The following is a 25,936-nucleotide window of genomic DNA, read 5'->3' as shown; positions in this document are numbered from 1 at the left end:
CCCTAACCACAACCCTAACCCCGACACACCCCTAACCCTAATCCCAACCTTAACCACAACCCTAACCCCAACACACCCCTAACCCTAACCACATGCCTAATCTTAACCCTATTTCCAACCCTAGCCCTAGTTCCAACCCTAACTCTAAGACTATGTGCCCACGTTGCGGATTCGTGTGAGATTTTTCCGCACCATTTTTTAAAAATCCGCAGGTAAAAGGCACTGCATTTTACCTTCGTATTTACAGCGGATTTCCAGTGTTTTTTGTGTGGATTTCATCTGCGGATTCCTATTGAGGAACAGGTGTAAAACGCTGCAGAATCAGCACAAAGAATTGACATGCTGCGGAAAATACAATGCAGCGTTTCCGCGCTGTATTTTCCGCACCATGGGCACAGCGGATTTGGTTTTCCATAGGTTTACAAGGTACTGTAAACGTGATGGAAAACTGCTACGAATCCGCAGCCAAATCCACACCGTGTGCACATAGCCTAATTCCAACCCTAGCCCTAACCCTAGTTGAAAAATAAAAGTAAATATATTTTCTTTATTTTATTATTGTCCCTGGTTCATTTACTATTTTTATTATTTTGATCACTGTGATAAAACCTATCACAGTGATCAAAATGTACCTGGAACGAATCTGTCGGCCGGCACACTGCGCATGCGCCCACCATTTCGGAAGATGGCGGCGCCCATGGAGCAGACGGACGGACACCGGGAGGCTCGGTAAGTATGAGGGGGGCATTTCGGAAGATGGCGGCGCCCATGGAGCAGACGGACGGACACCGGAAGGCTCGGTAAGTATGAGGGGGGGATCAGCGCACGGGGGGATCGGAGCATGGGGGGTGGGATTTGAGCATCGGGGAAGCAGACAGGAGGACAGGGGAGCGGACAGGCGGATGGAGGGGAGTACGGGACAGAACAGAGGACTGGGGAGGAGATCGGTGGCGGGGGGGGGGCGATCAAGGTTTCCAGCCATGGCCGATGATATTGCAGCATCGGCCATAGATGGATTGTAATATTTCACCAGTTTTCATGGGTGAAATATTACAAATCGCTCTGATCGGCTGTTTCACTTTCAACAGCCAATCAGAGCAATCGTAGCCACGGGGGGGTGAAGCCACCCCCCTGGGCTGAAGTACCACTCCACCTGTCCCTGCAGATCGGGTGAAATTGCAGTTAACCCTTTCACCCGATTTGCAGGGACGCGATCCCTCCATGACGCATACGCTGCGTCACAGGTCAGATTGGCACCGACTTTCATGACGCAGTGTATGCGTCATAGGTCGGGAAGGGGTTAAAATGATTTTTCAAGCTGGTGTTATAAAGTATTCTAATTTACTGAGATAATGACTTTTGGGTTTTCATTGGCTGTAAGCCACAACACTTGAAATAAATCACTCTGCTTGTAATGATTCTATATAATATACAAGTATCATTTTTTGTGTTGAAGAACTGAAATGAACTTTTTGATGATATTCTAATTTTGTGAGAAGCACCTGTATATATACACATATTATATATAGATATATACACTGTATATATACTGTATATATATCTGCCTTGCCTAATTATACAGATATGTACCGGTATATATTATATACGGTATATTTATATCCCACATACACATGTTGTTCAAACAAAAACATGGCAACGCCATACTTGTCCAAAGGCCTTGTCTGGCACAGTAGCAATCAAGAAAGCTGCAATACCAGATACAACCTGTGGACAGGTGTGGCAGGTTTCTCTATTTTTTAGGAACTAACCATGTTATCCCAGTTTTGCACACTCCCTTTAGCCCCATTTCACCTCTCCCTTCTAACCACCCTAGGATTGTTCGGCACTGCTGATAACTGCGAGGGTGGGCTGTCAGAAGTCCGCCTCGGTCAGGTTTGGAGGTTACTGACAGGATGCAGCATGGCCAGTCATTCGCTGCGCAGATTATGGCTTAGCCATATTGATATTCCCTGTTCAGCCTCACTTTCTGAAGCACTGGGGATTAAATACAGTGCTTGTAGCATTTCTGCTCTAATTAGGCTTTAAATCTACATTTCCATAGTCAAGTAATTGCCACCAGAGGGTATTTCAATATGTTTTCTGCTCGGCATTGCTGTGGTCAAACATCAGACAGATGCCAGGCTTACCCTCCTAGTCACCACACTTGTAAAATACATCATTTAGTTAAAAAGTTCAGCAAATTTCTTTTTAAAACAAAAACTAGGCATTAAAGTCACTGAACCCCTAGTTGTCTTCTAATATATTGGCAGATGCTGGAATGATACACTTTACCTTACTCACATCCTGGGAACCTGCCCACACCTTTGCCCGTGCACCGCACCCAACAAGATACTATTTTTACCGTGAAGTAATCAGCTGATGCATTTTCTTTTTTTATATCTTTCTAATATATTCAGCCATGTGTCCATTTTAGCTTGAAGCACGTGGCAGTATTACAGCTTTACGTAATCAGGAGTAGTAATACAGCACACGTTTGACTGCACTGTCAGCATTACACGCTGTGCATACTTGCGCCTAGAGTGTCAAACCACTGCCAGGATAATATAGTGTAGGTATGGTCTCAGCCTAATATCGTGGCACCGTATGGCGGCACAGAGTACAGCATAGCTACAGAAACTTCACAGGCTTCTGTACTGGCTCCCTCACACTGCTCTGTGTGCATTATGACATGGGTAAGGATCAGGTGACAACTACAAACTGCAGCCAAAACGGTGTCTTTAAAAGTTGTCATGGAGAGTTCCACCAAGCCTGAATGGAAAATACACTCTTTACCATTGAAATCGTAACAAGAAGAAGTCAAAGTCGTGGAGTTATGGAAACCACAAGATGGATAAACATTTTACTGATATGCAAGTGATGAAACAATGGAAATAAAATGTTCAAAACATTTCAATGATTGAGGAATTCTCAGCTACACTGAATGCACTTGGGCAAATCATCAAGATCTGCTGCTGGCAGCTCCCTTTGCAATTGCCACCTAATGACGTCACAGATGTGCGCGTTGGGAGACAAGTCTGGAGACGCTGCAGGCCTTTGTAGCATGTTTAGGCCATGTAGACTGCTCACAGGAGTACAAGGAAAATGCAGTGTGGTGCTGTCATGTTGAAAACCAGCTCCTGAGACACATTTAAGAAATGGTCGAACCACTATTTTCCCCATTTCAATGTAACATTGAGCTGCTAGTGTACCTTGAAAGAAGACTAGAGAGGTCCAACTATCATATTTTATGTCACCGTGCACCATAATCCTGGGAGTAGAACAGATGTGATGTCCCCTAAAAGGCCTCTTCATGGTGTTGCCCACATGGTCTCCAGAAGGGGACTGGAGGCTTGAATGGAGGGCTATAAATTTCAGCGATAAGTTCTGCATTTTTTCTTGGATGTAATGATTGTCGGAGATCGGTCTGGAGAGTCCATGTCGGCAACCCCATGAAGAGGCCTTCACACAGGAACATCAGATGGGTCCTACTCCCAGGATTATGGTGTAGGTACACCTATAATATTATATTGATTTGGTTGTGGAACCATATCGCCAAAGTGTCCCAAGGTCTGTACTACTGTGATCGGTCTGCATGGTCGAAAACGTGCAGCCATGGCCTGCAGAGTCTCAGGACTCATCTCCCATCGAGTACATGTGGGATGTCATTGGTCGGCCTTTTCTGAAGCGCTGGGAAAATCAAATATTCAGTAGTTTCTTTTACTGACATTCTTTCCTGGCAAAGACAGTCGAAGCGTGTCAGCTCCTGTATTACAATCTTGAATAGCAATTGTGCATAACACTGCACAAACATGGGAAATAATGACTTATAAGTGTTTACAGGGGCCTGGAAAAGCTGGGTCATTAACCCTTAGAAGATCCCGTCTCACATGTGTTGCCTGTGACCTAGAACGAGCTCCAGGAGGATAAAGATATTTCTGTGAAAGGCAGAAGTGAATGTCCTGTAACGTTAGAGGCAGATTATACGTTACATGCAGCTGCAGGTCTCAGTATAATGCGCTCGCTATGGCCCTGGAGTATTGAGCAATAAGGACTTGGCTATCACATCCCCACCTCCCTGGATACATTTCAATTTAACCCTTTTAATCCCCGACACCCAGAGTTCCTACCATCAATTTATTGTAATTATCCCTTTTTTTGGCTGTGGAATCCATTGTTACCCTGAATAGGCAGTGCCAGGTTTGTTTGGCAGCTGCTTATCTTCTTGTAAAATCAACATGAACGTTTGGCTGTTTAAGTTTTACAAGAATGAAAAAAAATTAATTGCTGCTTCGGGCCAAAACAGATCCACTCTTGTGTAATGGATGTGTTGGATATTATAGCGGTTCATGACACAGATGAGAATCATCGCTGAACTAAACTGTCAATGGCCCTTCAGTTATTAGGCAGCAGGGAGGGTGAGGGGCTCTGCATTTAGATTAGGGTACATTAACGTTGACCGTAGAGAATTATCAAAAAAATATTCACAGTCAGCTAATGTTAGTAGGGGAGGAAGCTATACAGCTATAAACTAACCCTGGCACCACCTATGCCGGGACTGAATAGGGGCATTGCATTGCTGGTGGGCATGTTCCATGGGTGCTGGCCATCATCAATGATAAGGGATGTGCATTGGTCAGAATGGAGCCACTGCCCCAGGTGACAGCAAACATAGTTATCCTCAGAGATGCCCATTACAGGTCATCAGTCAGACCTGATATTGTGTGATCCCCTACAAAAACAAAACAAAAATGCTATAGTCAGGCAGAAGGTGAAAGAGAGGAGTTTAGATTTATTTTTTGTTTCCCTCCCTGCACTGATTGAGAGACTGGAAGATTTTGCATACAACGGAGAACATCCTAAATCCTCACCTCAAATGATGGGGCTGAACGCGCCACTGTTGTCAATTTAGGGAAAACAACATCTCAAAAGAAATTGGATGAGATAAGGACCCAGCAGGCCAGCATCACAGCATATAAGGTCCGATAACATCAGGAATGCAGCTCACAAAAGGCCAGGGATGGCTGGTATGAATACAGAAGAGCGGAGGGTATTGTAAGGAGGTCACAATATATACGGAGCCAAGGCTTCATATTCAAGGTAAATGTGAACACTCTGTGCTAAGTGCAGAGGAGACAAGACATGATTCATTAAGTAGAGGAGTCATACCTACATCTATAACAGGAAAATCCAATCACAGCGCTGCAGAAGAAAAGCTGAAATCTCTCTGCAACCCCTGCTTGTTCAGTGTCTGCCCAGTTCACAATGATGAACTGTATTCTGAGAAGTGTCACCAGACACTATAAAGTTATCCGATGTAGGAAACCATGCCACTGTTACCCAGGTATCATGAGGACTCAGGGATATAAAGCTTGCTGACCGTTTCCAATATCAAAGAGAATAGTGAGTTCAGCTCTGGGGTATAATACAGGAGGTAATTCAGGATCAGTACAGGATAAGTAATGTAATGTATGTACACATTTGCTCCACCAGCAGAATAGTGAGTGCAGCTGTGGCATATAATGAAGGATGTAACTCAGGATCAGTACAGGATAAGTAATGTAATGTATGTACACAGTGACTCAACCAGCAGAATAGTGAGTGCAGCTCTGGGGTATAATACAGGAGGTAATTCAGGATCAGTACAGGATAAGTAATATAATGTACGGTATGTACACAGTGACTCCACCAGCAGAATAGTGAGTCCAGCTCTGGAGTATAATACAGGAGGTAATTCAGGATCAGTACAGGATAAGTAATGTATGTACACAGTGACTGCACCAGCAGGACAGCGAGTGCAGCTCTGGAGTATAATACAGGATTTAATTGAGGATCAGTACACGATAAGTAATGTAATGTACAGTTGTGCTCAAAAGTTTACATACCCCGGCAGAATTTTTGCTTTCTTGGCCTTTTTTCAGAGAATATGAATGATAACACCAAAACTTTTTCTCCACTCATGGTTAGTGGTTGGGTGAAGCCATTTATTGTCAAACTGCTGTGTTTTCTCTAACATCAATGGCAGCTTGAAGTGGTAGTTGTGGATGAGGTTCTTTATTTTCTCAGATGGTAAAGTCTCCAGCTCCTGTAAATTCCTGGGATGTCTAGTAGTGATGAGCGAATATACTCGTTACTCGAGATTTCTCAAGCACGCTCGGGGGTCCTCTGAGTATTTTTTTAGTGCTCGGAGATTTAGTTTTTCTTGCCGCAGCTGAATGATTTACATCTGTTAGCCAGCATAAGTACATGTGGGGATTCCCAAGCAACCAGGCAACCCCCACATGTACTTATGCTGGCTAACAGATGTAAATCATTTAGCTGCAGCACGAAAAACTAAATCTCCGAGCACTAAAAAAAATACTCGGAGGACCCCCAAGCATGCTCGAGAAATCTCAAGTAACGAGTATATTCACTCATCACTAATGTCTAGCATGAACTGTGCGCTTGAGATCTCCCCAGAGTGGCTCAATGATATTGAGGTCAGGAGACTGAGATGGCCACTGCAAAACCTTCACTTTGTTCTGCTGTAGCCAATGACAGGTCGACTTGGCCTTGTGTTTTGGATCATTGTCATGTTGGAACGTCCAAGTACGTCCCATGCGCAGCTTCAGGGCTGATTATTGCAAATTTGCCTCCAGTATTTGCTGATCACGTGCTGCCTTCATCTTTCCTTCAACTTTGACCAAGTTTCCTGTGCCTTTGTAGCTCACACTTCCCCAAAACATCAGCGATCCACCTCCGTGCTTTACAGTAGGAATGGTGTTCCTTTCATCATAGGCCTTGTTGACCTCTCTCCAAATGTAATGTTTATGGTTGTGGCCAAAAAGTTAAATTTTGGTCTCATCACTCCAAATTACCTTGTTGCAGAAGTTTTGAGGCTTGTCTCTGTGCTGTTTTGCGTATTGTAGGTGAGATACTTTGTGGCATTTGAGCAGTAATGGCTTTCTTCTGGCACCTCGACCATGTAGCCCATTTTTCTTCGAGTGCCTCCTTATTGTGCATCTTGAAAGAGCCACACCGCTAGTTTTCAGAGAGTTCAGTATTTCAGCTGATGTTATTAGCGGGTTTTTCTTTGCATGCCGAACAATTTTCCTGGCAGTTGTGGACGACATTTTTGTTGGTCTACCTGGCCGTGGTTTTGTTTTCACAGATCCCCTGATTATCCATTTGTTAATCACAGTTTGAACGCTGCTGACTGGCATTAGCAATTCCTTGGATATCTTTTTGTAACCCTTTCCTGTTTTATACAGTTCAACTACCTTTTCCCATAGATCCGTTGACAATTCTTTTGCTTTCCCCATGACTCACAATCCAGAAACTTGTGGCTGGATGAAAGATGCAAGAGTCTATCTGGATTCCTGAAACGCACTCAACTTTTATGCACACACACTGATTACAAGTTAACAGGTCACAGGTGAGGATGTTACCTTTAGTAGCCACTCAAAACCATGTGTCAACTTTTGTGCATTTTATCAAGCCAAAATCACCAGGGTATGTGAACTTTTGATCAGGGTCATTTGGATATTTTGGGTTGTCATTATGATTTAAAAAGAGAAAACACAGTAGTTTGACAATAAATGGCTTCACCCAACCACTAACCATGAGTGGAGAAAAAGTTTTGGTGTTATTCATATTCTCTGAAAAAAAAGGCCAAGAGAGCAAAAATTCTGCGAGGGTATGTAAACTTTTCTGCACAACTGTATGTACACAGTGACTGCACCAGCAGAATAGTGAGTGCAGTAATCAGGATTAGTAATGTGCCTTATAAGTCACAAGCTCCATACCTGGTGAAATCATTGGCAATGGGATCTCACTGATTAAAAAGCGAGCCATACCTCATAACACAATGATTATTTTTATATACGTCATGTCTATTATTGCATGTTTGTCTATACACTAGGCATTTTCAAGGTGGAGTATGCTTGGGGTTTAGACCAGTCTGTGACCTGGCACTCTCTGAGTTCTGGTGATGGTTGGGAGGTAGCAAGGCACAGAATACAACATAGATAGTCAGCAATTTGCTGCGGACCTCCGGCGGTGGAAGTCCTACAGCGGTATGTACTGCAACAGATATCATTGCAAAAAAGGTGGGGGGAATTCATAGCTACATTCACAGATTAAAATTACATATTGCAAGAGTCAATCCTGTACTTTATGCTACAGATATATTTTGCAGCATGTGCATGATATTTCTTAAAAACTCATGTACTGTGCTGGCACTTTAAAATGCCAGATTGGTAGCAAGAAAAAACGCAGCGGAAATTCTGCTCTACTTTCTCACTGTGGGAACTGATGTTATATAAGGTGCAGATCTGCTGGGAATACTACGCAGAAGAGAGAAAAGAGTCCACAGGCAATCTGCAAGCGGTAAGATATGTGCAAACGCTAAACATATGGATTAGTTTCTATACCTTGTAAGGATCTAAGCACACGGCACAAAGGGTCACATGTCACTTTTGTGAGAAGTCACAATTTGTCGTTAAGGCTTCTGCTTTGAAGGATTAGGAAGGTTGTGGACCCACTTTGTGGGCAGAGCTTACAATAAACCACCTCCTTATGTACTTTTTTTTTATCTTTGTTGACCTTTCATGTTTTTTTTAGATGGATTCTGACACTTTCACCTAGAAGTAAAAAGCAATTACATAAAAGAACGTACAAATATGATAAAAATGTTTATCCTGGCCTTTACACCACAAGGGTGCGGTAGCTATAGTACATGGATGTGTCAAAAATGGAGGCAAGGGATCTGGGCCTGTGGTCTGTCTGTTTTTTTTTTCTTTTGCAGATTTCCTAATCTATTCCACCGAAAAATATATTTTTTTCGGTGAAATATAAAAGCAAACAATCTGCTGCTCGTTTAGCACAGCCAATAGAGGCATGCAAACTCATATAGAGGGAGTGAGCCCAAAACGAGTGTCCACTGCAGCTGAATGAGGTATTATAAGATGGTCATTGTTAGCCCCTGTCCGCTGACTAAGAGGAGGGTCCAGAGTGTGTCTCTGACGGGGTCCTCAAGGTTCTGTGAGGGTCCAATAACCCAGATCACAGGAGTGCTAAACTAATGTCACTTTACACTGACGATTGCTTGTCCTTGGGACCTGTGAGAAGGACAGAAATCCCTTCGAGGGGTGCTCCCTAAATGCAAGCCATCACCTAGCACCAACATAGGTAATAGGATGCTGTTCACTGTGGGACCCCCTCCGATCCAGAGAGCGAGGCTCTGATGTGTGGGGGGGCTGTAACATGGCGACCTTCAGAGAATGAATGGTGGTGCACACGGGAGCATCGCTTCATTCATGGGACACTCCAGATCCAAGTTCTTGGAATCAGTGGGACCCTAAGCAATGATCCTGTTGATAGGCGATAATTTACATTTATGCTACAACCCCTTTAACATCAGCCCCCATCAATGTGGCCGGCTTTGTACTGCGGCTTTGTTATCAGTCAAGAATCACTTTCAGGAAAGAACACAGATAACAGCCTGTATCCCATGGTGTAGAGCAGACGTCTGGTAAGGCTGGGCAAGTCTCACACGCGGAGTGGCTGGTGACACCAGGGACGGGACGGTATTTTATGTTATCACTCAAACAGGTTTCCCCAGATTACAGTTACTGAGTGACTCATTATAGATTATGAGCGACTAGTCATCCTGCAATAAAGACAACAAATGTACCGCAGTCATATCAGAACACGTATGCGCTGGATGAGGTCTTAGGGGACCACCTTGAACTAGACATCAATGGAAACCTGTGGAGCTCTGCCCCCTGGGCACCTAACAGTCATTAGAACGAATGGGCAACAGTGACTACTGAAACCCCCGCGGCCCCCTTAGTCCTTCTTCCAAAATTAGCAAATGCATTGACAGATCTTAATCTTGAGCTAGAGAAGAAAGTAGAAGAGATTCACAACTCACAAATATCAATCTTCACCTTTTAACACCATGTTTTTAGATGTGTTTAGATTTGTTGCCTAATATGTCTGTATAGTAGTCAGAACTTCATTTTTTGTGTTAGGCTATGTGCGCACGTCCGGAATTGCCGTGGAAATTCTGCAACTCCCTGCCGCGGGTAAAACGCACCCGGAATTGGCATGCGTTTTCCCGCTAAACACTAGCGTTTTGCAAGTATAATTAGCTTGCAGAATGCTAGCGTTTTCCAAGCGATCTGTAGCATCGCTTGGAAAACTGATTGACAGGTTGGTCACACTTGTCAAACATAGTGACCAACTTTTTACTATTGATGCTGCCTATGCACCATCAATAGCAAAAGATCTAATGTTAAAAATAATTTTAAAAAATAAGAAATCGTGATATTCTCACCTTCCGGTGGCCCCTGCAGCTTTCCCGCTCCTCGCGATGCTCCCGTTCCCAATAATGCCTCGCGGCAATGACCCCAGATGACGTAGCATCACGCGAGACCGCTACGTCATCACAGGTTATTGCCGCGAGGCATTATTGGGAACGGGAGCATAGCAAGGAGTGGGAGCCGCCGAAAGGTGAGAATATCACAATTTTTTATTTAAATTTTTTTTTTTTTTTTTTACAGGTATATGGTTCCCAGGGCCTGGAGGAGAGTCTCCTCTCCTCCACCCTGGGTACCAACCGCACATGATCCGCTTACTTCCCGCATGGTGGACATAGCCCCATGCGGAAAGTAAGCGGATCAATGCTTTCCTATGTGTGCAGAATCCCCGCGATTCCACACAAAGAATGAACATGCTGCGTTTTTTTCTGGAATGTGATTCCGCTGCGGAAAAAATCGCAGCATGTGCACAAAAAGTGCGGAATGCATTAAAAATGATGGGATGCGTATGTAAGCATTTTTTCGGTGGAAAACGGACGAAAAAAACGCTAAAAAAGGGCTAAAAATCCCGAACGTGTGAACATAGCCTTACAGGTCTTTAATTCCCAATAAAATTCTAGTTGCTTGAAATGACCACTAGAGCAGTGTTCCCCAACTCCGGTCCTCAAGAGCCACCGACAGGTCATGTTTTCAGGATTTCCTTAGCATTGCCCAAGTGATAACTCCATCACCTGGACAGGCAAGAACTCCATCACCTGTGCAATACTAAGGAAATCCTGAAAACATGACCTCTTGGTGGCTTGGACCGCAGTTGGGGAACACTGCACTAGAGGGAGCCAAGTTAATCATTGCATTCGGTTTTTCTAAATTAACATAAGCTCCCCCTAGTGGTGGGTAGATGCTGCTGGAATTTTATCACATAGCTAAGCAGAGGATTTGGAGCTTTGCATTAAATACCCAGTTCCAATTTTCGACCTAAAAGCTATATGTTAGAAGCGGAACTTTCAGTAGAAGTTTCAGAGATGATGCATTGACTTCAGAAGAATGGATAAAAAGTTGGATAACACATTTTTGGCATAGTCTATCAATATGCTAATAATATTTATAGAGAGCCATTGAAAGGGTTTGTATGAAGTATGGAAGTTATAAGATATCCAAGGCATGCGCACCGCCGCTCAATTCATCCTCCTGACAATGACAGAGGTAAAGTGGTGAGAAGCGATCGGGAAGTTATCCTCTATGCTAAGGGCAGTATATACCAGTATATACCATCACAATAGGTCTGCCACTGAGAAATACCTCCATTTGCCCAAGATGTCATGTCCTCGTCATTCCAGGATTATGCAGATGCCCCCTGTCCTCATGTGATTAAGGTCACAGAAGTAATACCGCGTCGCTCCTACACCCACCACCAATCGCCCACTCTGGCTCTGCATGGCCCATCGCACTTCAGGACACTTTCCAGCGAAGCCAGTAAAATATATGACCGATAACAGAGAACAATAGATTGAAATGAACCTCATGATTACAGAAAATCAACTCGTCTCGTGTATTTTACTTATTAACATCCACACACATTCTTCATTCGGTCAAAAGTCAAAACTTAACACAAACTCATGTGAAAAAAAGCAGCAGAATCTCAGAATAAAGTATGGAGCAAATGGAAAATAAAAAAAAAAAGTACCTGCAAAGTCCGAGGAGGAAAGGCTGCGGAGCAGGACGTGGCCGAGCCTGCGTCTGTGCTGTACACTGCAGCCAGCCCGGCTCTGCGTCTTCAGGTGATCTGCATAGAATGTGGAGGATCAGGAGCGGTCGGACAGGTGGAGCAGGTATGTGCTGCGTGTAAGCAACTGCCAGGCAACTCGGCATTGTAGCCCTATAGCAACTGGCAATAGGAAAGTCAGCTTGCCCCTTGTCAAATAGCCTCTGCAAACCCGGGATGTTCCAAGGAATTAGGATGCTGTCCCTTTAAAACTCCACACTCACTCTCTATTGATTCCAATTAAAACATGAGCCTATGCGTCTCTTTGTTTGTGTTCATTCCCTATTATTGCTAGTTGTATTATTTTACTATTTATATTCGGCATTATCAAGAGAAAAGTTTGGAAACATCCCAATGATTATATGCTTTGTGACCCGCGTAGAAAAACATGGCTGCTTTCCTCTGAAAACAGCGCTACACAAGCCCACAGGTTGTTTCCAGTATTGCAGTTTAGTCCTAATTCTCTTTAAAAGAGCAGAGTAACAACAGTACAACAAACTTCTGGGAGGCGATTCCACAGTTTGGCGCCAGGTATACGCAGCGGCCTGTGTGGTTATTGTTGGATGAGCGCCATAAATACTGAAGCCACTACTAGCGGTAGTATAAATATGAAGTCTTCTGTAACTCGGTGCCATTCTCTCTAACTTGTCTCCAACACCAGAAAGGCTCACACAGGATTTCACCCACAGTGTGCCAGGCTATGAAATGCGTAGTGAGAACAAGACACGATGGATGGGAATAGGTCGCAATGCCATTTCCCAAGGTGGTATGTAGAGGCCACATGTTTGCCATGAAGGGAGGTCACCCGGCTTCTTAAAGGCTAATTACAGAGATTGTTGTACAGAAGCAGATAAAGTTGGGTGACTACCTACGGAGCTGTGACGGCAGGTGCCTTTCCAGCCTGCGGGACATCAGACATTGAAAATAATTATTGATAATAGCAGGATAAGTTGTACCATTAGGAAAACTCATTCCCACGTCGTCTACAGAATATGGACATAATGGAGTTTGGGAGGTAGTCTGGCAAAATTTGCAGAATTACCATATGGTGGCATATATGTATTACAGCACACACTTAATAACTTTTATATGACAATTTAAAGGGGATGTTCAAGAATCTAAAAAGTTTATTGGATCTTTTGCCAATAGAAATTAAGTCAACTTGCTCATCTACTTAAAATTTGAAATCTGGACCAATTTCTTCATTTTAGACCCCTTTAAAGCCTCCCTTCTTGTGATGGTCCCTTTGCCTCAGTGTTTTGGCATGTCATGGAAGGGGGCTGGTTGCCAGGCTCAGTCTGTTGCCTTCTCCATTATGATGAAAAAAACAGAAGGGGGCTGGCTTAGTTAATAACCTGAACCCCCTTTACCACATACCAAAACACAGGATGTGTTAAAAGAAGAGTAAGTAGAACGAGAGCCTACAAGAGGGGGTCTAAAGTCAATTTCACAATTTAAAGTATATTTAATTTTTATTTGTAAAAAATACAAATAACTATAAAATATCAGTTAATGTATTGAAGGGCTTTCCCAAGACTGCTTTTGGGTACTGGAGCTCAGTTCCTATTGAAATGAACGTGATTCGAACTGCAGCACAGTTACCGCACAGTGTAAGGAGCGGAGCTGTCCCGCTGCGCACACTGTGTACATGCAGCCACAGGGGGGAGGTGACAGCTGACCGGTGGAGGGGCCAAGTGTCGGACCCTAACTAACTGTGGAGTGACCATACGGAGTGAGAGCTGCTGACAGTGAGGAGCCCGGGCTCGCTCTTTGGGTATTTGCCGAGACGTTCCATTGGCGGACTCCTGTCAGTGGCAGCCGTGCATGTGTCCGTACTTGGGGATTCATTCTCTATGAATTTTCAACCTTTGCGCTTAACTGGATAGAAAATCGGCTCCGCAGATGATTTTATGCAGCAAATTTTGCTTGCAGAGAGTCTTGGTTAAATATCTTGGCAACTAATGTAATAGGCTGCGAGTTTTTCATCCATAAAATGGTAGCATATTCACTACGTGAGAACATATCCAAAAGCTATAATTCCCCAGCAGTGCCGCCACTGACAAAGATAAAATGATGCGCTAAATCCATCAGTCATGGCATTATGATGCGCTAAAACTGCATACCCATTGTGCGACGGAAAGACACACTGCCAGCGGGTCTTGTCTGATTCACTTATTTCTGCTGTCATCCACTAGAATTGTGCCGATGCCAAGGACCATCTCGGACAAGCACAGGACAACACAAATCAAGTGAGGCATACTTGCATAATTTGAGTCAGACAACGTTTTACAAGCCAGGGGTCTATACAAAGGTAAAAAAAAAAAATACATTTATTTCAAAAACAGTGCCAAATTTGTCCACAGACTGTTTGTGGTACTACAACTAAGCAACATTAGCTCCACTGCTGCAATATCACACACAACCTAAAGATAAGGGGGCGCTATTTCTAAAAGTAAACAACCATGTTCTATTAGTCCTGTGCAATCACTTTAAGTGGAAAGGTTTAGCCAGGTGGCCTTAGTAGCCATTGACTCTCAAGGGCTGTGTGTGACAAGTCATGGCAAGAATGCCAGCTAATATAGTGATAGTCATAAGTCAGAGACCAGAAGGCATGTAAAAGTATGGTGGACATCTGCCGCAAACCCCCCACCTCCACCCCAGCAGCTGAGACTGGGGACTATGCCTTTCCGTATGCCCCATTAATGGTAAAGCTGCATGGCCACCGGTAAGCTGACTTAGCTTTATGGGGGTTGTCCACTAATGGATGACCCCCTGCGTAATCACTTTAGGTATCCTCAAAAAATAAAAACTGTTCCAGCGATGTTGGCGCTGCTATCCCAGCTGGGCATGTAGGATTATTGTGCTACATGAACGCTGCAGCCAAACAGAATTCTGATCTGAAACAATAGCGATTGCCAATGATTGTCTGCAGCGGTCACATGGCAATATAATTGGCATAGCTGTGATTACATCATTGCAAGCGAGGCACTGTGAGACGGTGAGTATCAATTGTGTTTATTTTCTATGAGACACTGAAATAATTATGCAATGATAGTTTTTGGTGGAAAAACCCTTTAAGGCTTTTGCAAGAAATATTTCCTGGAAGTTGGGGGCACAGAGCTGGGGGTCTTCCATTCTGGCACTCATTAGGTGTTCTGGCACATAGTGTCCTCCCTGAGATGCACAGTCATAAAGCCAGAGGCTCGCTGTAAATAGAAGCAGTCCCGCTGCATTGAAAAGCAATAATCGCCTTGGAATTTTTGCAATCTGACCTGCTCGACGTACAAATGTCATTTATATATGAATCACTGCTCTTCCGGCCTTGTAAAACAGGCTGCGCAACCGCCACTGGCTCCCCAGGGCAAACATTTATAGCTAATGTATGTGCACAGTATAACAAGGCACCATGTGATTAAAATAAGCAGCTACAAGTGTCACACATGGCAATGACAGCAGTATGGCATGGCCCAATGCTGGCGAACCAGGACAACAAAATCTGCCCCGGCATAAGTCATCAACAAAGGCTACAACTGGCAGGGATCAGGAGCGAAAATGTGGATGAGTCATCCAAGTTAGAAGGGTTAAAGCAAAATAACAGCTGTGTTGGCAAAACAAGTAGTACAGCCGCCATGTGACCTCCTCATCCAGTGCAGCGCTAAAGTGCTTAGTCAACGTGATCATGTGGCGACCTCATGTGACCAACACATCCAATATGGAGTACATCAGATGATTTATCCTGACCTAGAGTTACCTCCTGTATTATACTCCAGAGCTGCACTCACTATTCTGCTGGTGCAGTCACTGTGTACATACATTACATTACTTATCCTGTACTGATCCTCAGTTACATCCTGTATTATACCCCAGAGCTGCACTCACTATTCTGCTGGTACAGCCACTGTGTACACACATTACTTATCCTGTACTGATCCTGAGATATGTCCTGTATTATACTCCAGAGCTGCACTCACTATTCTGCTGGAGCAGTCACTGTGTACATACAGTACAGGCAAAAAGTTTGGACACACCTTCTCATTTAAAGATTTTTCTGTATTTTCATGACTATGAAAATTGTACATTCACACTGAAGGCATCAAAACTATGAATTAACACATGTGGAATTATATACTTAACAAAAAAGTGTGTAACAACTGAAATTATGTCTTATATTCTAGGTTCTTCAAAGAAGCCACCTTTTGCTTTGATGACTGCTTTGCACACTCTTGGCATTCTCTTGAAGAGCTTCAAGAGGTAGTCACTGGTAATGGTCTTCCAACAATCTTGAAGGAGTTCCCAGAGATGCTTAGCACTTGTTGGCCCTTTTGCCTTCACTCTGCGGTCCAGCTCACCCCAAACCATCTCGATTGGGTTCAGGTCTGGTGACTGTGGAGGCCAGGTCATCTGGCGTAGCACCCCATCATTCTCCTTCTTGGTCAAATAGCCTTTTACACAGCCTGGAGGTATGTTTGGGGTCATTGTCCTGTTGAAAAATAAATGATGGTCCAACTAAAAGCAAACCGGATGGAATAGCATGCCGCTGCAAGATGCTGTGGTAGCCATTCTGGTTCAGCTATACTCGCTATTCTGCTGGTGCAGTCACTGTGTACATACATTACATTACTTATCCTGTACTGATCCTGAGTTACATCCTGTATTATACTCCAGAGCTGCACTCACTATTCTGCTGGTTGAGTCACTGTGTACATACATTATATTACTTATCCTGTACTGATCCTGAGTTACATCCTGTATTATACTCCAGAGCTGCACTCACTATTCTGCTGGTGCAGTCACTGTGTACATACATTACATTACTTATCCTGTACTGATCCTGAGTTACATCCTGTATTATACTCCAGAGCTGCACTCACTATTCTGCTGGTGGGGTCACTGTGTACATACATTACTTATCCTGTACTGATCCTGAGTTACATCCTGTATTATACTCCAGAGCTGCACTCACTATTCTGCTGGTGGGGTCACTGTGTACATACATTACATTACTTATCCTGTACTGATCCTGAGTTACATCCTGTATTATACCCCAGAGCTGCACTCACTATTCTGCTGGTGCAGTCACTGTGTACATACATTACATTACTTATCCTGTACTGATCCTGAGTTACATCCTGTATTATACCCCAGAGCTGCACTCACTATTCTGCTGGTGGGGTCACTGTGTACATACATTACATTACTTATCCTGTACTGATCCTGAGTTACATCCTGTATTATACCCCAGAGCTGCACTCACTATTCTGCTGGTGGGGTCACTGTGTACATACATTACATTACTTATCCTGTACTGATCCTGAGTTACATCCTGTATTATACCCCAGAGCTGCACTCACTATTCTGCTGGTGCAGTCACTGTGTACATACATTACATTACTTATCCTGTAGTGCAGAGGTCCCCAACCGCCGGTCCGCAGACCGGGACCGGGCCGTTGGGGTTTTTCAGCCGGTCCGCGGCGCCGCAGCTCTTCCCCTGTTCAGCGGTCACGTGGGACCGCTGATTAGAGAAATGAATAGGCTGCTCCACCTCCCATAGGGGCGGAGCCGCCTATTCATTTCTCTAATGAAGCGGTGCCGGTGACCGCTGATAGAGGAAGAGGCTGCGGCACCGAAGAGCAGCTGTCCGGGGGAAGGAGCGGGACGCCGGGAGCAGGTAAGCATGTCATATTCACCTGTCCTGGTTCCACACGCCGGGCGCCGCTGTCTCCATCTTCCCGGCGTCTCTCTCTCCTCACTGACTGTGCAGGCAGAGGGCGCGATGACGTATATAATGTGCGCGCCGCCCTCTGCCTGATCAGTCAGTGCAGGGAGACGCCGGGAAGATGGCGCCGAGGAGCTGCAAGAGAGGTGAGTATGTGTTTTATTATTTTTATTGCAGCAGCAGCAGCACAGCTATGGGGCAATAATAAACAGTGCAGAGCACTGTATGGCACAGCTATGGGGCAATAATGGTGCAGAGCACTATATGGCACAGCTATGGGGCAATTATGAACGGTGCAGAGCACTGTATGGCACAGCTATGGGGCAATAATGGTGCAGAGCACTGTATGGCACAGCTATGGGGCAATAATGGTGCAGAGCACTGTATGGCACAGCTATGGGGCAATTATGAACGGTGCAGAGCACTATATGGCACAGCTATGGGGCAATTATGAACGGTGCAGAGCACTGTATGGCACAGCTATGGGGCAATAATGGTGCAGAGCACTATATGGCACAGCTATGGGGCAATAATGGTGCAGAGCACCAGGGAAACAAGCATGGTGCTCCCTCTCATTCTGAACCTATGGTAAGTTGAATCACATTCTCATTATAAATGTCATAATTATATGATAAGTATGCACTAAGCTCCATCCCTCCATAACCCCACCCCCATATGACCAAAGCCCCGCCCCTGCCCCACCCCCACCGGGCCATGGAAAACTGGTCTGGCTTAAAGCCGGTCCCTGGTGCAAAAAAGGTTGGGGACCTCTGCTGTAGTGATCCTAAGTTACATCCTGTACTATACCCCAGAGCTGCACTCACTATTCTGCTGGTGGAGTCACTGTGTACATACATTACATTACTTATCCTGTAGTGATCCTAAGTTACATCCTGTATTATACTCCAGAGATGCACTCACTATTCTGCTGGTGCAGTCACTGTGTACATACAAGTGAATACACACCTCATTGCCCAACGCTCCTTACCCAGCTGTGAATATCCCAGTCACAGGACTGCCCTGCACACACCTTACCCAGCTGTGAATATCCCATCACAGGTCTGCCCAGCACACTGAGCTCCCCTTACCCAGCTGTGAATATCCCAGTCACAGGTCTGCCCAGCACACTGAGCTCCCCTTACCCAGCTGTGAATATCCCAGTCACAGGACTGCCCTGCACACACCTTACCCAGCTGTGAATATCCCGTCACAGGTCTGCCCAGCACACTGAGCACACCTTACCCAGCTGTGAATATCCCGTCACAGGTCTGCCCAGCACACTGAGCGCCCCTTACCAAGCTGTGAATATTCCGTCACAGGTCTGCCCAGCACACTGAGCACACCTTACCCAGCTGTGAATATCCCGTCACAGGACTGCCCAGCACACTGAGCGCCCCTTACCAAGCTGTGAATATCCCGTCACAGGTCTGCCCTGCACACTGAGTGCCTCTTTCCCAGCTGTGAATATCCCGGTCACAGGACTGCCCTGCACACTGAGCGCCCCTTACCCAGCTGTGAATATCCCGTCACAGGACTGCCCAGCACACTGAGCGCCCCTTACCCAGCTGTGAATATCCCGTCACAGGACTGCCCAGCACACTGAGCGCCCCTTACCCAGCTGTGAATATCCCAGTCACAGGTCTGCCCAGCACACTGAGCACACCTTACCAAGCTGTGAATATCCCGTCACAGGACTGCCCAGCACACTGAGCGCCCCTTACCCAGCTGTGAATATCCCAGTCACAGGTCTGCCCAGCACACTGAGCACACCTTACCAAGCTGTGAATATCCCAGTCACAGGACTGCCCTGCACACACCTTACCCAGCTGTGAATATCCCAGTCACAGGTCTGCCCAGCACACTGAGCACACCTTACCAAGCTGTGAATATCCCGTCACAGGACTGCCCTGCACACTGAGCACACCTTACCCAGCTGTGAATATCCCGTCACAGGTCTGCCCAGCACACTGAGCGCCCCTTACCAAGCTGTGAATATCCCGTCACAGGTCTGCCCTGCACACTGAGCACACCTTACCCAGCTGTGAATATCCCGTCACAGGACTGCCCAGCACACTGAGCGCCCCTTACCAAGCTGTGAATATCCCGTCACAGGTCTGCCCAGCACACTGAGCGCCCCTTACCAAGCTGTGAATATCCCGTCACAGGTCTGCCCTGCACACTGAGCGCACCTTACCCAGCTGTGAATATCCCGTCACAGGACTGCCCTGCACACTAAGTGCCTCTTTCCCAGCTGTGAATATCCCGGTCACAGGACTGCCCAGCACACTGAGCGCCCCTTACTCAGCTGTGAATATCCCGTCACAGGTCTGCCCAGCACACTGAGCGCCCCTTACCCAGCTGTGAATATCCCAGTCACAGGTCTGCCCAGCACACTGAGCGCCCCTTACCCAGCTGTGAATATCCCGTCACAGGACTGCCCAGCACACTGAGCGCCCCTTACCAAGCTGTGAATATCCCGTCACAGGTCTGCACTGCTTACTGAGCGCCCCTTACCAAGCTGATGCAGTTTGCTGCCTTCAGAGGGTGGAGACAGATTTTTGGCAAGTTGTACTGTCCTCAGCGCCAATACTTAGAGAGAAGAACAGGGAAGAGGTCACTGGCTCATGGTAACCCCAGAGAGTGCATCTCTGTCAAGTAAGGGGAGCTGTTCCCAACAAACACAGCTGGATTCCTTGTGGACCATAGCGGGGGTACACCTGTTTTCTTATAGTGCTGTACATGGTTACGGCCATAGAAGTTTTTATACAGCTGTAACCATGTTACCGGTGTACACCACAATGATTGTGCTCGGAACAAAAAGATCTGTTCACTATCGACTCATCCAACCAGACTGTCAAAGTGAAGCTGCTCTATGCAAAACATTCACTACTGAATACAATTTTTCCTTCTGCCGCTTCCTTGTCACTTGCCAATCTCTGTGCTTCCTGCCTCAGCATTAACACCCTGACACAGACATGCAAACGCTGCAGCCAGTCACTAGTCTCAGCAGTGGACCTCCTTCAGCCAGTGATTGACTGTAGTGGTCACATCTGTCTTGCGATGTCATAGCTGCAGCTAGAGGTACAGTGAGTGATGGGTGGTCAGTAAAGAGAGCACTCGATATTCCATAGCCTTTTACTGCTTTCACAAATTTTCTTCATGTTTGGTCAAAAACTCTTAACATCTCAATGATGTCTGATGCCGCAATGCAGATCTTTAGAAAAAGCTCTGTATAAAAACTGAGCACGCAGGGTATGCTGAGAGTTTTCAGTTCTGATGCCTGCAGTATTATGAATGCAGCTCTGGAATATAATATAAGATGTGACATTGGAGTAATAAAGGATTAGCAATGTGTGAACACAGTGACTGCAGCAGCAAAATAGTGAGTGCAGCTCTGCAGTATAACACAGGATGTAACTCAGGATCAGTACAGGATAAGTAATGTAATGTATGTACACAAGGACTGCAGCAGCAGAATAGCGAGTGCAGCTCTGGGGTATAATACAGGATGTAACTCAGGATCAGTACAGGATCAGTAATGTATGTACACAGTGACTGCACCAGCAGAATAGTGAGTGCAGCTCTGGGGTATAACACAGGATGTAACTCTGGATCAGTACCGGATAAGTAATGTAATGTATGTACACAGTGACTGCACCAGCAGAATAGTGAGTGCAGCTCTGGGGTATAACACAGGATGTAACTCAGGATCAGTACAGGATAAGTAATGTAATGTATGTACACAGTGACTGCACCAGCAGAATAGTGAGTGCAGCTCTGGAGTATAATACAGGATGTAACTCAGGATCAGTACAGGATAAGTAATGTAATGTGTGTACACTGTGTCTCCACCAGCAGAATAGTGAGTGCAGCTCTGGACTATAATACAGGATATAACTCAGGATCAGTACAGGATAAGTAATGTAATGTATGTACACAATGACTGCACCAGCAGAATAGTGAGTGCAGCTCTGGAGTATAATACAGGATACTACTCAGGATCAGTACAGGATAAGTAAGGTAATGTGTGTACACAGTGACTGCATCAGCAGAATAGTGAGTGAAGCTCTGGAGTATAATACAGTGTACATTATTCAGTATATGACAATAGTGAGTACACCCCTCACATTTTTATAAATATCTAAAATCTTTTCACGGTTATAATTCTTTGATATAAAGTAAAGTAGTCAGCGTACAGCTTGTATAACAGTGTAAATTTGGTGTGCCATCTACAGTAAATAACTCAACACAATGCCAATAATGTCTTAACAAGTGGGAACAAAAGCGAGAACCCCCCAAACTAAAAATGGCCAAATTATGGCGGCTATGTGTGAAGGGAACAGTTCCCCTTACTGGACCGACACACACATACACTGCCAGGTCCGAGGGTTACCATGAGTCAGTGACATCTTCCCTGTACTTCTCTCTAAGTATTGGGACTGAGGACAGTACAAAAATCCATATCCACCCACTGCAGGCAGCTAACTGCATCAGCTGGGTAAGGGGAGCTCAGTGTGCAGGGCAGTCCTGTGACCGGGATATTCACAGCTGGGTAAGGGGCGCTCAGTGTGCAGGGCAGTCCTGTGACCGGGATATTCACAGCTGGGTAAGGGGCGCTCAGTGTGCAGGGCAGACCTGTGACCGGGATATTCACAGCTGGGTAAGGTGTGCTCAGTGTGCAGGGCAGACCTGTGACTGGGATATTCACAGCTGGGTAAGGGGCGCGCAGTGTGCAGGGCAGTCCTGTGACTGGGATATTCACAGCTGGGTAAGGGGCGCTCAGTGTGCTGGGCAGTCCTGTGACCGGGATATTCACAGCTGGGTAAGGGGCGCTCAGTGTGCAGGGCAGACCTGTGACCGGGATATTCACAGCTGGGTAAGGTGTGCTCAGTGTGCAGGGCAGTCCTGTGACCGGGATATTCACAGCTGGGTAAGGGAGCTCAGTGTGCAGGGCAGACCTGTGACTGGGATATGCACAGCTGGGTAAGGGGAGCTCAGTGTGCAGGGCAGACCTGTGACTGGGATATGCACAGCTGGGTAAGGTGTGCTCAGTGTGCAGGGCAGTCCTGTGACCGGGATATTCACAGCTGGGTAAGGGGAGCTCAGTGTGCAGGGCAGACCTGTGACTGGGATATGCACAGCTGGGTAAGGGGTGCTCAGTGTGCAGGGCAGACCTGTGACCGAGATATTCACTAGACAGAAATGCAATGCAGAAGCCGAAGAAAGCTGGGTGATAACCACTTTGGGGTAGTAATGGCAACCATACTGATTGTCACACATCTTCCTAGATGTCTGTCTACACAGTAGAAAGGTTTAACAATATCAGTGCAAGGAAAATGTTATAGGATGAGCAGGGTGACAACCACTGTAGGGGAAATAATAGCATATTGTTGGCCATTGAACTATTCGAGAAACCTGATCAGTAAGCACTGGCTAATGATACCAGAGCAAGGGATGTTACACTTGTGCCTAGGAAAGCTGGGTAACAAAAGTGTAGGTGCAGTAGTTAAAGAAACCACACTGATCGTCCCAGAATGGTGAATCAGGTTTAGTGACGTATTATATCATTAGACAGATATTCTGTGCTGGAATCTCAGAAAGCTAGGTGACAACTACTGCAGGCACAGTTATAATTATTGTGACCATTTGATTATCACTCAGATTTTGAGAATATTTTGTGACATGACATAAGGGGATCTGTGGTTATTCAGAAGTCTGGGAAATTTCCCACTATATCTGCAGTAATGGCAATTCTCACCCAACATTTCCAAAAATGAAGCAGGAAGAAAATAAATAACTGTAAGCTGTAACAAAAGCAATATAAGTGGTCACCCAGCTTTCCTGGGTACACATTTACCTAAATAGCACTTATATGCCCAAATGTGATTCAAGTCACTGATATTTAATTGTGAAAGAGAGGAACAGCGTAATAACTATTTTAATGAGCAAGTTATCAACTTTTTTGCTTTAATCTGGAGATGGGGGAATAAGACGCTAGTTACAGTTAGGTCCATATATATTTGGACAGAGACAACATTTTTCTCATTTTGGTTATAGCCATTACCACAATTAATTTTAAACAAAACAATTCAGATGCAGTTGAAGTTCAGACTTTTAGCTTTCATTTGAGGGTATCCATATTAAAATTGGATGAAGAGTTTAGGAGTTTCAGCTCCTTAACCTGTGCCACCCTGTTTTTAAAGGGACCAAAAGTAATTGGACAATTGACTCCAAGGCTATTTCATGGACAGGTGTGGGCAGTCCCTTCATTATGTCCTTCTCAATTAAGCAGATAAAAGGCCTGGAGTTGATTTGAGGTGTGGTGCTTGCATTTGGAAGGTTTTCCTATGAAGTAAACATGCGGTCAAAAGCGCTCTCCATGCAGGTGAAGCAAGCCATCCTTAAGCTGTGAAAACAGAAAAAACCCATCCGAGAAATTGCTACAATTTTAGGAGTGGCAAAATGTACAGTTTGGTACATCCTGAGAAAGAAAGAAAGCACTGGTGAACTCATCAATGCAAAAAGACCTGGGAGCCCACGGAAGACAACAGTGGTGGAGGATAGAAGAATAATCTCCATGGTGAAGAGAAACCCCTTCACAACAGCCAACCAAGTGACCAACACTCTCCAGGAGGTCGGCGTATCAATATCCAAATCTACCATAAAGAGAAGACTGCATGAAAGTAAATACAGAGGGTTCACTGCACGGTGCAAGCCACTCATAAGCATCAAGAATAAAAAGGCTAGACTGGACTTTGCTATAAAACATCTAAAAAAGCCAGCACAGTTCTGGAAGAACATTCTTTGGACAGATGAAACCAAGATCAACCTCTACCAGAAGGATGGAAAGAGAAAAGTATGGCGAAGGCGTGGTACAGCTCATGATCCAAAGCATACCACATCATCTGTAAAACACGGCGGAGGCAGTGTGATGGCTTGGGCATGCATGGCTGCCAGTGGCACTGGGTCACTAGTGTTTATTGATGATGTGACACAGGACAGAAGCAGCCGAATGAATTCTGAGGTATTCAGAGCCGCCATACTGTGTGCTCAGATCCAGCCAAATGCAGCCAAACTGATTGGTCGTCGTTTCATACTACAGATGGACAATGGCCCAAAACATAAAGCCAAAGCAGCCCAGGAGTTTATTAAAGCAAAGAAGTGGAATATTCTTGAATGGCCAAGTCAGTCACCTGATCTCAACCCAATTGAGCATGCATTTCACTTGTTAAAGACTAAACTTCAGACAGAAAGGCCCACAAACAAACAGCAACTGAAAACCACCGCAGTGAAGGCCTGGCAGAGCATCAAAAAGGAGGAAACACAGCGTCTGGTGATGTCCATGAGTTCAAGACTTCAGGCAGTCATTGCCAACAAAGGGTTTTCAGCCAAGTATTAAAAATGAACATTTCATTTAAAATTATTGATCTGTCCAATTACTTTTGGTCCCTTTAAAAACAGGGTGGCACATATTAAGGAGCTGAAACTCCTAAACCCTTCATCCAATTTTAATGTGGATACCCTCAAATGAAAGGTGAAAGTCTGAACTTCAACTGCATCTGAATTGTTTTGTTTAAAATTCATTGTGGTAATGTCTATAACCAAAATGAGAAACATGTTGTCTCTGTCCAAATATATATGGACCTAACTGTAGATTGCGGGAACTTTCCCACTGATTGACTTGTGTTATATTCCATATTAATATTTATTGCAGCTTGTATGACAGGTCAGGTGGTTTGAGTAGAGCGCAGCCTGGAGGTAAGCGGGAGCAGAAGACCCTTGTCACCTCATGGCGTGATATAGAATAATCTAACCTTTATTGGATTGCAGCTGAATATGGATTTAGTTCAGGTTTTATTTCCCCAAGCGCCATTCCGCCCCCCCAATAATCCTTACTGTAAATGTGACATTAAATATAAAACAGAAGAAATAACTTCAAGAGGAGCGGTAAGAGTGCCACAGCAGGAGGGATCAAACATAAGAATCAGGAGAAAAAATATACAGGATTACACAGTCTTATCAGCCATTTCTTAAGGTACCTTCACACTAACGCTGCAGCGATATCGACAACGATGCCGATCGCTGCAGCGTCGCTGTGTGGTCGCTGGAGAGCTGTCACACAGACAGCTCTCCAGCGACCAATGATGCCGAAGTCCCCGG

The 25,936-nt window shown here is 45.1% G+C and overlaps 1 protein-coding gene across 4 annotated transcripts in view; it reads right to left on the bottom strand.

The window, feature by feature from the left end:
- Positions 1 to 25,936, bottom strand: part of OSBPL2 (oxysterol binding protein like 2) — a 91,667-nt gene that overhangs the window by 40,845 nt on the left and 24,886 nt on the right. The window contains exon 2 of one of the 4 annotated variants that reach the window (XM_077252866.1): positions 11,983 to 12,081. The exons of the other annotated variants lie outside the window; for them this stretch is intronic. The gene's annotated coding sequence lies outside the window, so the exon portion shown is untranslated. The remainder of the gene's footprint in view (positions 1 to 11,982; positions 12,082 to 25,936) is intronic. 4 annotated transcript variants of the gene reach the window in all.

The sequence above is a fragment of the Ranitomeya variabilis genome, chromosome 4 (assembly GCF_051348905.1).
Source record: "Ranitomeya variabilis isolate aRanVar5 chromosome 4, aRanVar5.hap1, whole genome shotgun sequence".
NCBI classification, from domain to species: domain Eukaryota; kingdom Metazoa; phylum Chordata; class Amphibia; order Anura; family Dendrobatidae; genus Ranitomeya; species Ranitomeya variabilis.
This window is presented reverse-complemented; position numbering and strand designations above follow the sequence as displayed.